We start from the raw sequence: 16,389 nt of genomic DNA on the forward strand, positions 1-16,389 counted from the left end.
ATATACTGTGCTACCGGTACTATATTTACAAATATCAGATCTAAACACAATAGAGATAATTAAGAGTACACCATTAAAGAGCACAAAATATTCTCAATACTTAATTTAAAATAAACATTAAAGAAAAGAATTCACAAAAAAAGGGAATAAACAAAGAAGCATTTTTTTAAATATTCTACACTATTCAGAAATTTCAGGATTAAAAAAAGTATCTAATATTCTCTGTTAGTGCATCAAGTAAAATTTGGCACAATTCCTGCTAAGAATAGATCACTATTTTATGGTGCTTTCGCTACTTCAACATTAGCTTTCCAATATACAAAATAGTATGTATATTTTTTAACATTTCTCTCTGACTTAGAATTAACACAACATGCTTTAATCAATTCAGATTAATCCAATAAATGAAAAATAGCACACAGGACTAATTAATAAAGAACCTGTCTAGTTACTACTCCCTTCTGCTGGGATAAATCAATATATTTACAGACTGGAGTATTAATAATTTGATTTCATAATTTGCTAAATGTTACATTTTACTTAAAGCTGTTAATTGCCTTTTTAGAGAGAAATTATAATAGGTGGTTATAAAGGTTCTTTTACAAAAGGTGTATTTCCTGACATATTCTAAACGGATGTAGAAGAATAGAGAAGGCTGCATAATTGCAAGATTGAGCTCTTGCACCTTGTTTTCAAAATTTATGGATATGTTTTCTGCTCAAGTTCTGAGAATGCTCTGCATAATTTGTACTCAGGAGTACTTGCCCTGGACTGTGGAACATGGAGAAGATGTGCTATGATGTGGATATGTATCAAGAACAGTATATACAAAAGGCTGGTAAAAATTTGGAGGATGCTGAGAACTCAACTAATCTGAAAAAATTAGAGACCTATCTAAGAGTCAAAGGTACTTCAAAAAACAACATGCTAGAGAAAATTTCTACACAGTAATGAAGTACAGCATTAGACTGCAAAATAAACTGAAATCTGCTGATTGGTGTAAGTTTTCTTCACACATTTCTAAAGTCAAAAAAGCATCCAGTTATTTCAACGTTGTATTTTGAAGGTACAGCACTGCTACCTAAACTGTCTGTTCAGCAATTTACAAAATCTAGGCTGAAATTAATCACAGCTGTAATGAAAAAAAAAAAAAAGTAATCAGAAGTTTATCTAAGAAACTCTAACCCCAGAAATGCTAATATTTTTCTTGCTCTAACGACCCGAGGTTGAATTACTCTATTCAGACTCTTAGGTCATTATTTTCAATGAACACTTGATATTTTTCACCTAAAAAAAGATAAATACACAGATATCATTCATCCACTCCACAAAGATACCCAAAACTGGTAGTGTTGCTTTCAGGAATTCTACCCTAATGCCACTGGCAGCTACTAAAGCCCTGTCTGAACAGCTGAATTAGTGAATTATCAGATTTTCAGAAAAGTTCTTTCCAAGGAACAAGATGTTGATTAGCATGGATAATGGGAGCCATTTTTAATTTAAAAATAAAGAACATTATATTGTTCCATTTATTGTGTTTTGTGTTAACTGTTTGCTTGCTTAAGTTAGTATTGAGGATACAGTTGTGAAAACCAAGTCAAGTCTACTCTCTGCCCACATTCCGAGCTTTTGACAAACAGAAATTATTGAACAGTGAAGAAGGTCTCTGGTGCCAACACTTTGTTCAACCTACTTTCCCACCTAATTGAAAAACCTGGTTTTAAGATGACAAGCCTGAGTTTTGATGATTTAGAATAAATAATCCTGCTAATATTTTGATGCAAGAAATTTTTGATGTAGAGGCTGCTGGAACAGATTTTGGCTCCAAGATCCTAGTGGTCTAAGAGTGGAGAGAGACAGGATAATAGGAACATTATGCATATTTATTTCAAGCTAGTTATGCTTCTACAGGGGTTGAAGAGCTGTCCGCTCCCACGTAAAGCTTTCATCACTGACCACTAATGGTAAAGAGATCCACTAGGTGTCAAAATCTTCTGAGAGCTGTTAACTAATCTAGGTTACCCATTGCAAGCACGGGCCTATTAACGAGGCAATAGCAGGGATGAAAGCATGAAGCCTAACTCTGTTAAGGGGCATGACCAGCAATCCACACTAACTGGTGATGAAGCACTATAGAAATGGTTAAATTAAGTATCTCACTGAACAGCAGCTTCATTATATTCAAAAAGAACACCATTATTTACAGAAATCTCCAAAGGATTAGGACTATCAGCAATACTTCAATATCTAAGCAAAATGGAAACTGATTTTAGCACTCCAAAAGCGGTTTCAGCAACTACTTGAAGCTTCTTGCTACTGTGGGTTAAAGTCAAGCCTTGGAAACGCTCAAATACAGTGTGGAGTATTATAAAATAATAGCTGGTAAGCCTCTTTTTTCCCCTTCTTCAGATTGATCTAATTAAAACCCTTGATAAACTTTATGGACTCTAATATTTCCAGCTGAGTGACTGAAACCAAGAGGGTGTGCCTCAAGGCAGCAAGGCAACAATGATAAGCAGCAGGTTAGCCACTAATTTCTCAGCCAGGGTAGATTGTGAAAGTGTGATGTTCTGATATCCAAGAAAGTGTTCAGGAGAGAATAGGATAAATCAAGTTTAATAACTCTGCTCCTAATTGTTCCCTCAATGCTCCACTCTAATTACTTGGAGAACTCTCCTGACTGTCACCTGATATTAAGTTGTTGGAGGCTGAGTGTGGAGCAGTGAGATAATCAATAAACATTTAGTGGGGAGAAGAATGAAGATCCCGTTAAGCAGTGGGAACCTGCAGCACCCAAAGCCCTTCTGCTCATGAGAAAACCTATGGGAGAGCCATAGTGATTGCAAAGCAATAATCCAAAGCACTGGTTTTAGGCCTTGAGGCCTTTAGGCAACAGTACATTTGAGGAAAAAAGGTTAACACGGTCACCCTAATTACAGCCCATTTTCACATTCTTCATATATAAGCAAAGACAAGCCAATTAGGTAGAAAGGAAGATAAGGGAAGTTTTATTTGTATACTAATTAAACCCCTGATGAAATTAAAGGAAAAACATACAGCTCTGTAATTGTGTCTGAGAAAGGTCACTTCAGGTTCAGTTATCAGAAAAGCACAGCCTTGAGATATTTCACTTAATCCACAATATAGCCCTTATTTTGCCCCCCAGGTCTTAGTATTTACAAAAATAAGAAAATTTCAAAACCTGATAATGCATTTATCTTGAAATGTTTTCTGTGGACAATTACAACTGTTAGAAAGTTGAGGCTAAATATGATAAGAAGAATGAAGGTTTTAAAAACCTACTGTGTCTGCACATAGTTCTGTGAAGATGCTGAGCTTTCACTTTCAAGCATAAGTGATTCTGAACCAACTTAGAAGCCAAACTCCAATTTATTAGCATTCTATAAAATGCCAGTTATCTGCTTAATTCAGACGTTTATGCATTCAGGTGCTAATTCAGACATCACTGTACTCCTTCCTTTATCATCTACCAAAATCTCATAGATCAGTTCAGCTTTCATCAGAACCCTTAGAAGGAGTTTCCTTTAGAGACATGTTAGATTTAGGCTTTTTTCCCTCCAAAAACCAAGCATGAAAAAACAGTTGTTGGAAAGAACATTAAGCAACTGATAGCACTGAAGAAAAATCTCACTGGATGTCTGTTCGTTTGGTCCTTCCACAAGCTCCCTTTAACAAGTTTAGGTTTTCCAGTGAGGAATCTTTTTATTCAAAACCAGTTACAAAAATAAATCAAAGCTTAACATTGTTATTCTTTATACATAAAAAAGCACTCTGTGTGAAAGATAACAGATGGACAAGCACTCCAGATGAATGATGACAGCCATACAGTTTAAATTCATGCAAAGCATGTGTGACACATTTATACTGAGAGCGCATTTTCCAAGATCACCTAAAGCTAGACTAAACTTCTCAGTAAATTAGATTTAAATTACATAAACACAATACAGAAGTATAAGATACATAAATACACTGTAGTATGTGTATTATGAACTAATTTTGAAATTAAAGATTATCTCTTCCAGATGAAATATGTATATTTTCTATTTAGAGGCAAAATATTACTTTTAAAAAAATACATTCTGAAAGCTGTCCTACATACACAGCTAATAAAATTTCACAATGAAAAAAAGGTATAGAAAGTTTAGTCTGCATCCAGTTTAAACAGACTTCCCATTATCCTTGTTGGCAAATATAATCTTCAGGATGGTCTCTGAGTGCCCCTCAAAAGACAGTCTACAAGTAACCTAGAGACGTTTGCATTTTCAAATGGTTCAAATTCAAAAGGTACAACAAGCTACATTAATATTTAATGTTAACCATGACTGCAATGCAAACCAAGTACAATAGCTCAAATTATTCAGCTAAATTTCCACAGAATGTTTTCTGAAAAGAATTCTTACTTGACAAGAACAAAAAAATGAAGCTTCTTCTATTAGGAGGGAATTAAAAATTTCAGGGGAAAAGTTCCATTGTAAAAAAAAAAATTCATAACTGAGATTTCTCATAAATACTTTAAAAAAAACCATATTCAAGGCATACACTTAGCCCTGTGTCAGGATAAAGATGGATTTACACTTCTCAAATTGAAACTAAACTGCAATATCAATCGGACTCACTGTGTGTTTCACAGTGGCTGCAGTAGTGTCTTAAAACAGTTTGAAATGAACTCCATGTGGCCGATCTGCTCATGCAAGCACAGCTAACCTGAGGCTGACCGCCCATGATATTCCTTCAACAACAAATGCTTTCATATGCCCTTTAAACTTCTCAAGAAAAAGAAATATGAGTGCTCAAAAGGACACTTGAATGAGCTGTATCTGCTTTGCAGAAAGAAACAGTGATTTTTTTTAACCTTTTTGCAACTGGACCCCATCCTGACAGCAGCAATCTTTTCATATGCTGGCATTGAGAGAAAGTACATACCCGATGACTCTTCTCTGAAGTATGTGAAGCATGGAAGCAGTTAAAAATAGCTTACAGTTACAGTGTATCTAACAAGGTGCAAAACGTCTCTTCATGTCTTTGAAAGTGTCTTGTGTTAGGAGGTCACACAGCACTGAGGGGACTATTAAGCAAAACAAATACCAACCAGCACAATCATTTTAATAAATAACCACCAACAAAATACTGGTGAATGAAGGGATACTTGCAGACATATTTTCACGTTTCTAATAAAATGTCAAATACAATCATTCGTGACTGTTTCATATAAGAAACCCTCATAATATGGGAGCACAAATTATGGTTTAGCCAAATCAGTATCAGAAAAATGTCAAGCAATCAACCAAGGACAATTATGACTTAAAAGACAGTACAGATAGCTTTAAAAGCAGTTGTGATATGCAGCTACTGTACAAGATGCAGAGTCCAAGTATTAAGAAACATTTCAATAAAAATTTATTTTGGAATGACTCAATGGATGGGATGGAGAAAATGCACACATTTTCATTTTGTAAGAGATTTTACTTACAAAAGGCACTTGAAATTTGAGGCACGCACATCGTGAAAGAAAATGGCATTACCTATGTATGTCTAGACAACAGTTCGTTTATTGACTGAAACATAGCTCTCAGACATCCAAGTAAGTTTAGGTACCCCGAGCATTTTACCTGCAGTGGTTGAGGATGGATTACAGTGCCTCCAAGACTTATAGCTAGGTTTAATATCTCTTTGCTACCATCAAACACTTCTCAAGAGAAAATCTATTCTGATCAACAAGAAAGGAATATATTTTTCAACTGTATTAGCTCAAGATGTTTAGCAAAGTATGACCGAAAGTGCTTTATGAAGTCATTGAGCTGTGTATGTTTTAAAGTTATTGTGAATTAAACCAGCTTACTAATTTAATCACAGTAGTTCTTCCTGAATAATTCCACATAATAACACCTCTTCCAGAAGAGACATCCTGTGTTCACTCAGCTTCAAAGTACAACTAAACAAAACTTTAAAAGTTTTTATGGGAAGTAATCACAAAATATAAACCACCCACACATAGGTTAGACCCTCATGGACTGTTGAGACACACCTTTTTGAATACCAAGATGCACTGGGCCCTTCAGACATACAGTAATCTAAACAGAGATAATAAATAAGATCTACTTTTAAACTACATTTTGGAAAATGTTGAAGTACATGATAAAACTTATGCACATGATAATTTAGAAATATTTATCAGCTTCTATGCTAAGCAAATTACATTAGAATGATGCCTTTGATCTCTTTAGATTTTTTGCTTTTTGTAGATTTTAGAAGTAATTGTGTAGTAAATGTAAATTTTAATGTAGCTGTATAGTCTCTCATACTTTAGAACACTTCAGAACAGTAGGTTACATTCACTAAATCCTTTTTCCCCATTTCATGTCAAATTCTCTAAATTCTTCAGGCACGTTTAGACTTCTTTTCAAGGTTGATTTGTAGAAAAAATCTCTGTTTAAGATAGGCCTGAACAACAAGATACCATGGTAGTCAAAGCAACCTTCAAGCCCAGAACCTTGGAGAGGCTCCAAAGGACAATACATGCTGTGAACAAGAGGAAAATGATGCCGAAAGGGATCTTAGGACTCCCAACTCAAATTCCAAAGAGGCATGCCAGGGGAGGAACTGGGGGGCGGATAGTTCTGGGATTGGATGGACAATACTATAAAATTGTAGAACCACTGCCCGGGGAGCGCATATCTTGTCTGCACTCTGCGGGCCAGGAGGCCATCATTAAAGACCTGCTCTCTTTATCTTATCTCTATACTAAATTTGCTTGGAGTATTTTTTGGCTTCTGATCTTAAAGCAACAGCATCACTGGAAAGCTGCAGAAAGGGATTATAACACCTTAATAGAACAAAAACAATTCTAGAAAAACTGAGGCTTTATCACTGTGAGTTTTAAGAATAACCCTTGAAGTTAAACGGAATAAAATTTTGGAATCACATGCATGTTGGCATGAGTACATGATCATTCACTACTTGTTCAATTTCTGACACACTACCTCAGGACTGATGTTTCTTTTTTCTCCCTAGAAATGTAAATTCCTCCCCCTTCGCACTACTTAACTCTCTACAACCACAGACTAGAAAAGACCCAGCCCTGCAGAAGCAGCAGATTTTCTGTGCTTTGGCAGTATCACGCCTTTAAATCAGATATTTAAGTGCCATGGAAAAGGATAATCTTACTTTTTTTTCATTGTTACACTTCTTTTTTTACACCCTGGTAGACAACCAGCCTTATAGTTGTTACAATTCCAAGATTTCAAAAAGATGGTTTACACCTGCTACTGCAAAAGATGACTTTTCATAACAGTCATGTGCCTGTAAGTGAGGCACTAACTTTACAAGCAAACTCTGATGCTGCGTTGTAACACTGCTCTCTGCAATACTGTTGCTTAATTTTGCTATATATTATCGAATTGTGCACATTAGCACACAGTATACAAGACAAAAACACAAACAGCACTTAAGATTTTATCTTCACTTTACAATTGCTGCTATATCACATGTACATACACAAAAGTATTTAGCTGGATTTCTATGAGGATACCACACATTGCACCAATTTCTTGCATTTCACTATAGCGTCTGTCGTCTGTCATAGCCTCAAACCATCTGTCTCCCATCATGTCCTACTGGTCTTAATGATCTTGCATTACCAGGGACATTTCTAAGCCCTGGAAGAGACTTTTTAAGTTCTCCAGAAATACCCTTGCATTAGATCTGTATCACTCAATTTCTTTGGAACATTTCTAAACATTAACAGTCAGTTAAAATAATTCAGGAAGAAGAAGAAACAACAGAAAAAGAATATTAACAATGACAACAAAATGGTACCTACAAACTAAATAATCACAATTTCATTCCCACTGTTTATTTTTAAAGGCATACAATCTGAAGTTAAGGAGCATCTGGACACAGAGAAAAAGTCATCAGGGTCAGGCTGACTGACACACAGCTTCAGAAGCATATTTAAGAAACAAATATTACAGCACCCTAGCTATATGTCTTCTCTTCAGAACAGTTTCAAGAAATTTTCTAAATAGAACTTAAGGTTCAGTTAGTTCTGAGTAAGAAAATATACTGCCTGTGACCTCAATACACTGGTGGTCCCAGTTAAGCTTTTTTTACTGTTGTAGGTTATTCTGCAGATATTTCTTGGAAGAGGTTGCTGCACAATTCCACCAGACATTAGTGCAATAATGTGAGCCATCACATTAAGGAGTTAGGGACAATGCCAAGAATGTCAGTTTGTGCCACACAAAGTTTTAATCTTGCTTCATCAAGATTTTTTTATCTTCTTTCATTAATTAATTAGACAAATCTTTTTTTAACATGGTATTAACATTAATGTGAGCTTCACAAGATTTAATACTTTACACAGTTTACACTCAAATACTGCATATTCCCCTTCAGAAAAGTTCTGACCATACTGTACATTCAGGTATGTGTTTCCATGTTTTGTTTTAATATCAGGCCAGCCACATCCTGCTGCATGAATTATATGCAGGGAGAAAACACACATACTTGATTCTCCTTATCTCTTTTATATTTTAAACCTCAATAAAATAAGAAAGAATTGGTAAATAAGTAATTTTATACCAAAAGACCTACTCTTTTATACAGGTCACTCTCTTCTTTCATCCATTAAAAGCTGGACAGTAGTCTCCTTAGCAGAACGAACAGATAAAGTAAAACAAAATTTAACTTATAAAAAAGACAATTTCTAAATCATTCTATTGAAAAAGCATGGAAGATATATTATATCCCAATATTCAGCAAGGAGATCAAAGTGCTGTAAAGACGTATTGATTGGATACCACACTTCCCTCTGGGTATGCTTTGAGTCATACCAAGTGCCAACTGAGAACACAAAGCTTAAACAAGGAATAAGTTTCCCTGAGCTTGGCACACACAGATCCTGAAGGAGGCATGTTAAACAGTGACAGTGATAAATCACTGCAACTGTTAAATTGAATTATTATTTATATTCTTCTCTTTTGGTATGTTCCCTAACTGTAAAATAAAATGGCACCATGATGGTACAAAACTTGGAAAGTTGTCTGCTTCACCCACCTACAGAAGCAAGAGTAATAAACATGCAATATCATCAAACACATTGGGTGATACCACACAACCATTTATTTTAGTAAATTATTGTTAACTTTTTTTAGGAACACTTATTTCTTCATTCTCTCATCTCAGAAATTTTCTTGTAGGACAATGAAGTACTATTTATAAGTAAAATCTTGGGACTGCTACTTAAAATTGAGAATCCTAAATTCATAATTTTAAAATCACTTAATTACATATTGCAAAGTCCACAGACAAAAAATACAAACAAACCAAAAAACAAACAAAGAAAAGCCCCCCAAACCAACAATTAAGGTGGGTTTACTTAAACTAGAAAGATTTTAAAACATTTTTAGAAGTCTTTTTAACTGAGACAGTAAAAAGATGTAGCAACAAGAACCTCACTGGATTTTTCATAAATACATACTGTAAAATTCAACATAAAAAATTAGGCAAAATAAAAGAGTAATTTCTGTTTTGAGTTTGTTGCCCTGCTACTATCTCAAAGAGCTTCCATGCTCTTCATAATTCAAAGCAGATAGCACAGTTACAGATATTAGAAGATGAAAATGGTATCAATTTTGAAAAATCTTCCCCTTGAAAATCAGTGAATAACTAATGGAGTGTCAAATTAAATTAAAAGATCAAATTACATGAAAGATAGGCATGGCTGCTGTCATTGTATGTAGCCAAACAGACCAAAGTGCAAGAGTGCATCTCTTGTTTCAGCCTTATGTCAGTCAGATACATATTTAATTATATTCCAATAGGTATTTGAAAGATTGTTACTTACAGTTTCATAAGAAGATATAAAGATCTTTTCAAGTTAACTTCACACAAACAGAAAGGGAGATCATGGGAAAACTTGACTAAGGTGAAAAAATGATGAAGCCCTGGAGAGATCCTTGATAAACAACAGCAAGAAGCAAATCTATGTATAAAGGACTTGTATATCAAGTACATGTACAGTAGAAAGTCCTACACATTGATATCTATACTACTAGGAAAAATAGGGTTTAGAACGTTTCCTTTAAAAAATCACATGCTGTTTTAAAGATCTATTGATCCCCTTTGCACATCTCAAGGTAACAAAGTTACTTTGTAGTTGACCCAATAATATAACAAAGATCTCTCAGGCACTGGATTTACCAAGAAGCCTGTCAGTATTTCTGAGTGAAAACTGAAACATTGTTGAAGGTCTTGAAATAACAGGGATAAATGTTAGGTAAATACATACGCTTAATAACCACACACTGTAATTACACAATAATCTCATTTTTCTTCCAAATTACTTGTCAATAAATCTTTCTCACTGCACTATAAATTCCAAGGTCATGGACAGAGGTATTTATTAGTATAATTACAGTGCAGCAGTAAAACCATTAAGCTTTTACATCCCAATATTGTTCCATTTATTCTCCCCTTCCCCCAAGGGAGGAAAATAGTTCCTACAAATGGAATACCCAGAAAATCTTGAAAGTTACTTTTAAAAGACTATTAAAATGCTCTGCTTCATGCAATTACTTTATTTAAGTTTTCCTTTTTCTCCATTAACAGAATGTCAGATTTAACTTTTTTTTTTTTAATAGCACAGTGCAGCAAACAGACTCAGGATAAAAAGTATTCTCTGAAATAGGCAATGTTACTATACTGTAAAGTCTAAAGTGTTCTAGATTTCACTGCGCGCCAGTCAGTAAAATAGAGGACCCAAAAACCCTAGGTCTTAACTGTGGAGAAGTAACTTGTAGACCAAAGCATTAACACTTTTTTCCACATAGTTTCATTATTCCCAGGCACAGTTCTGCCTGTCTTGGCTACTTGCCATCTACCTCAAAACACCTGAAGTGCACTTAAGTGCATGACTCTAAAATGACTATCAAAATCAGACTAGCATGTCTACTGAATCAGACTACTGATCAGCATGATCAAGCTTATCAAACTTATCCCACAGTCTCCTACAGAAGGGTAAACCTATCCTTACTTGGAAACTAACTCCTGGTCATTACTAGTTTTCAAAGATTAACCAAAGTGATGTTATGGAATCACGACCTGTTCCAGGGTTCTATCTCAGTGTCTAAATTACACCAAAATTGCTTTAATGGTGAGAGCACTTTCCTCAGTTACCTTAAACTCTTCAGTATGTTCAAAAAAAAATCACAGAATCTTCTAAGTTGGAAGGGACCCATAAGGATCATCGAGTTCAGCTCTTAGCTGTGCGAAGGACCATCCCCAGGAGTCACACCATGCACCTGAAAATATCATCCAAACATTTCCTGAACTCTGTCAGGCTTGGTGCTGTGACTACGTCCCTGGGGAACCTGTTTGTTGCCCTCCTTTGGACGTGCTCTAACAGCTTAATGTCTTTCCTGTATTGTGGTGCCCAGAACTGCACACAATGTTCAAGGTGAGGCCGCACCAGAGCAGAGCAGAGCGGGACAATCACCTCCCTTGGCCATTTGGATGATACTCTCAGGCACATGGTGTGACTCTTGGGGATGGTCTTGTGCAGGGCTAAGGGTTGGAATGCCTTCCAACTCGGCATTCTGTGATATTTACATCTGAACTAGATTCCACATAAATGCAATAAACTCCCAATTCCTTTCATTCTTCTTCCAATGTAAAGTAGAAGCTATTTGGATACTATTTTATTATTTTCTTGCTATAAAAAGATAACAAATAATTTGCCTGAATAATATTCCTTCTAACAGCCAATAAAATATTGTATAGTAGCATAATTTTTAAAAAAACAATGGTATGAATACATATTCTAATTCCAAGGTAAAACCTTAACATTGCTCAAATTAAAATGAACTATTAACAACATTCAACTTGCAAAACTGGACAAAAGAAGAAACGTAGAGGAATGAAACAATAACACAACAGTAATGTCAATACCCTTTCAAAATACAAGCTTCCCATAAATTATGTTTGTGTGCCTTATACTACAACATTTTGAACTGTTGTATTGACCTTCATGTTAATGCAAACTCATAAAGAGTTCATAACCACAATTCTAACTTTATTCTTTCTCCCATTCTGCTTATTACTATGGCACAAATACAATTCTAAAGGCCATGTACTGACTTCACGTGCTCCAGACTACTCATGCTCATACTGATGAATGTTCTAGATACAGAACAAAGAAAATACACAGACCTGAAACCTACCTAGAAATAAGTTAGTTCAGGGAGGAAATACAGGGATCAATATTGCTAATGAGGTGATCTCTAAAGCAGAAAAAGAATAAGGCAATCCCTGGACCCTGAATCTTAGAAGCTAACTAGAGAAGCAAAACTAGTAGAGCTGTGCATAACATAAAGATCTGCTTTCAAAGTGCTAAACAGAAAAGAGTACAAACATTTATTTCCAAGAGAAGATTTAATGCAGTAAGATAATAACACAGACAGTAAGACAATAAATCAAACTAACCAACGGTGAAGGGCCTTGAGGGGAAGCCATATGAGGAGCAGTTGAGGTCACTTAGGCTATTCAGCCTGGAGAAGAGGAAACTGAGGGGAGACCTCATTGCAGTCACAACTTCCTTGTGAGGGGAAGAGGAGGGGTAGACAATGATCTCTTCTCCGTGGTGACCAGTGACAGGGCCCGAGGGAATGGCCTGAAGTTGTGTCAGGGGAGGTTTAGGTTGTATATCAGAAAAGGTTCTTCACCCAGAGGGTGGTTGGGTGCTGGAACAGACTCCCTAGGGAAGTGGTCACAGCACCAAACCTGACAGAGTTCAAGGACCATTTGGAGAACACTCTCAGGCACATGGTATAACTCTTGGGATTGTCCTGTGCAGTGTTAAGAGTTGGACTTGATGATCCTAGTGGGTACCTTCCAACTCAGGATATTCTAACTCCATGGACAAACCATAGAAGAGCAAAATTTAACATGAAGTTTAAGTTTAGACATCTGAAATACAGATTAACTAATACAAAGCAGACTTTACCACAATTGTCTTCTTTTTCCCTTTGTGAAGAAAAGTTCTCAGGTCCAGTCCACAATGTATGCTATCTCAGTGTCTTTCTATTATGTAAAGACAGCAGCTGCTAGAAGGAAGCCTAGGAAGCCCAACTCTTGGAAGACTAAATTGTTAGTAGTAGTGAAAGTAATGTAACAGAGAAGGAGAATGAACAGGCCTACTTATTTTACAAATAGCATTAATGCAAACTGAAATACCTGACAATCGTCTTTAACCTGTAATTTATTGCAATAAGAAAACACATTACCTCTTTTGACTAAGAATAGGGCAGATGACAATACTTATCCATTCTTACCTACTTTATAAATTATTTAGGTGTTTAGAACACAGAAATACAGAAACTAAAAACAAAAAAAAAACAAACAAACAAAAAAAAACCAAACCAGAACAATAAAAAAAAACCCTCTCACATTTCATTAATTAATTACAAATTTTAGTTTCTAACCTATTCAGAGGGGAGCTTGCTTCTCTTTAACATGCTAAACTTCATTAACAAAAATTCTCTGTTAAGTTAGATGCTAATGGTAATCAGCTATACAGCTTTCTTTAAAGAACAGCCTTATATTTAACCAGGCAATGCACAGAAATGCAAGTTTCTTGGCAAAGTGATAAGTTTTCAGAATCAACAGTATCCCTCAGTGCATCCAAGTCCTAACAATCTTTCCAACTGAGGATATCAGATTTAAAAAAAAAAAAAAATCTTCTTTCTGTTTTTAGTTTTTCCTACAGTCTTAGAGTGTTCTTGCAGTCTTTGCTCTTCTACTTGAGAAACATGAAAATCACTCGGTCTTCCTCATATAAGTGAAGGCTTTTAGCCTTTCCATAGGTTAGAATTTTCAGAAATAGTTAACTATAAAACTAACTTACAAAGTGTGTGTGTAATGGTATTAATAAAGGAAATTGTATATATATTTGAAATGGTTTTTCAGGAAAAATATGTGGCCATAAATGTATGAAGAGGAAAAGTAATGAAAAGCAGAAAATTGTGTACCACCTTCACCTGAAATCCACCCAAGAACTGAGAGCCTGCTCAGGGAAAACATCCACTTCTGACAAACGTAGAAATCCCAATCGTGATCTGAATCTAATGAATTCAGATATGCCTGTTTAGCGAAGCACACTACATTTTCTGAAGAGAGAGTATGTATATAATGATTTGAATGACATAGCTTTTGAAAATAAACACTCCAAATCTTCCCATCAGAAAACATTTTTCTATAACTGTTATCGAAGGACTTGGTTGAGATTTTTTTCTCACTTATGCTGTCATAAATAAATGGCAGCTTCACTAAACTCAGCAAATTAAACAAACCCAATATTTAGGGCACCGTTTTCTAAAACATGTATTGAAGACTATTTTGAAGCATATCAGTAGCAAGTTACATGATTTAACATATATTGCACTTGAGCGATTAACAATTTGTAGGACTTGATCCATAAATAGAACCTTAAAAATATATTATTTTTATTACAGGTACTAACATATCTAAAAGGAAGTAAATACAGACACAGCGTCTGTCAAAAGGAAATAAAAAATACCTCTACCGGATTAAGACCAGCTTGTATGAGGAATAAAAATTATGTCTGTTACTGATACCTGTTTAGCATTCGTGTAAAAGTTTCTCTTCAAAGACTGAGGAATCAGAACTACTGATTCACCTCATCTTAAAAAAAAAAAAAAAGGGGTATAAAAGAGTTGCTAGTTCCAACTGACCTTGAATGTAATTGGCTCCTTTGGATGTCTCTGTGGTATATGCCATTAAGAAGATAAAAATATACAGGATTAAAATCTGAACTGATAAAGCTAAGAAATTAAGTATTACTCCTTTAATAAGCCTATTTTATGAAAGTACATGAATACCAAAATATCTCCTTACTGATTGCTGGTAAGTGTGAACAAGTTTAAAAATAAGCTATCAAAACTTAAAGTAGCTAATATTTTAATTTTCCCTTTCTTACCTGTTAAGAATTATGAATAAAGAATTCAAAGCAAATTATTCTTACTCTACTCCACCTGAACTCACTTGTATACCACCACATTCACCAAATTTTTATATACACTTAGTCTAGACTGATAGATTATTTTGTATTTTAAGACAAAGATAGAGGCATATTTTTTCTATTTTACTTTTTTTCAGTGCAACAGTTCTTTTTTTTCATACTTCTGTATTATTTAAGAGCTTGAAAACCTATACAATTGTAAGAGCACTGTCTTACAAGGTCAAGGTTGATTATTACAAAGATATGATTGTTTCATTGTACTGCAAACTGAGAAAAAATGCTCATACAAAAAAACCAAACATCTTAAGTCACAAAACCCAAGTAACTAGGAGAAAAGGGTGTGTCAGTTAAAATGCCAAGGCAAAGATAGAGACCATTACTGCCTGTCATGAATAAAGACATGATTAAAGTTGGATTGTGGTATACTGTGGGAGAGAAAATAAAGACTTTTTTTTTTTAAATTTTAAAAACCGAAACTTATAGAGCTCAAAATATAAAAATAGTTCTTTTACCCCCAGGTATCAAAGTAGTTTATGTTAGACTGCTATCTGAATTTCAAAAGTATTTATTCAGCAAAGATTTGAAACTGTAAAAAGCAACGATAAAAACTGAAGGTGAGATCACGATTTAGGATGTATACATTACAAAATCATATACGCACGGTTAAAAGAATAGTCAAGAACCACTAGATTATGAACCTGTGTTGCCATGCTACCACGAGTGATATTGTCTCCCTTCTTGTTACAGTCACAGATACAGGCTGCTACAACCACAATGCAATTTTGTGCTAACTATTGAAGTAAACATCATGAAGAAATTAAGAGCTCTCTTAACCGAGGGACAGTACTCAAGTTTACAACTCGAATTTGGTTTAGAATTCCTCCATGGAAAGGATGAAGAATTATAAAGTAATGAACCAAATCGGTGTACTTGTAAGTTGTAAATTTCAAATTTAAGGTTTATTTTGTCAAGTGTCATAGCCTCCATCCTATCACAACAGTTATTTTATTCCATTGCATTGCATTGTATCTTTAAAGATACAATGATCCAGAAATAATCAAGCATTTTATACTAAACCAAGTTATTCCAGCAGCAAACAACTGCTAGAGGATTGCAGAATTAGGATGTATTTTAGGATCACGACTGTTTCAAAAAAGTTTATAACTAGCCTTTAACTAATAAGAAACAGAATCTGCAAAATCTAATTCACTATCCAATAATCTATATAACACAGTTGTTTAAAACTTCATACTATATTTTAATTGCCTATAATTGACTTCTTTTTCATTTACTCTGAACAAATGAAAAGATGTGTTTTACATGAAGTAAAACAT

At 34.8% G+C, this 16,389-nt stretch overlaps 1 protein-coding gene across 3 annotated transcripts in view; it reads right to left on the reverse strand.

Annotated features, from left to right (window-relative positions):
• The window catches only part of CCDC171 (coiled-coil domain containing 171), a 150,705-nt gene that overhangs the window by 52,399 nt on the left and 81,917 nt on the right, over positions 1–16,389 (reverse strand). The window lies entirely within an intron of this gene.

This window comes from Lepidothrix coronata, unplaced genomic scaffold (assembly GCF_001604755.1).
Source record: "Lepidothrix coronata isolate B3197 unplaced genomic scaffold, Lepidothrix_coronata-1.0 Scaffold317, whole genome shotgun sequence".
In the NCBI taxonomy this organism is placed as follows: domain Eukaryota; kingdom Metazoa; phylum Chordata; class Aves; order Passeriformes; family Pipridae; genus Lepidothrix; species Lepidothrix coronata.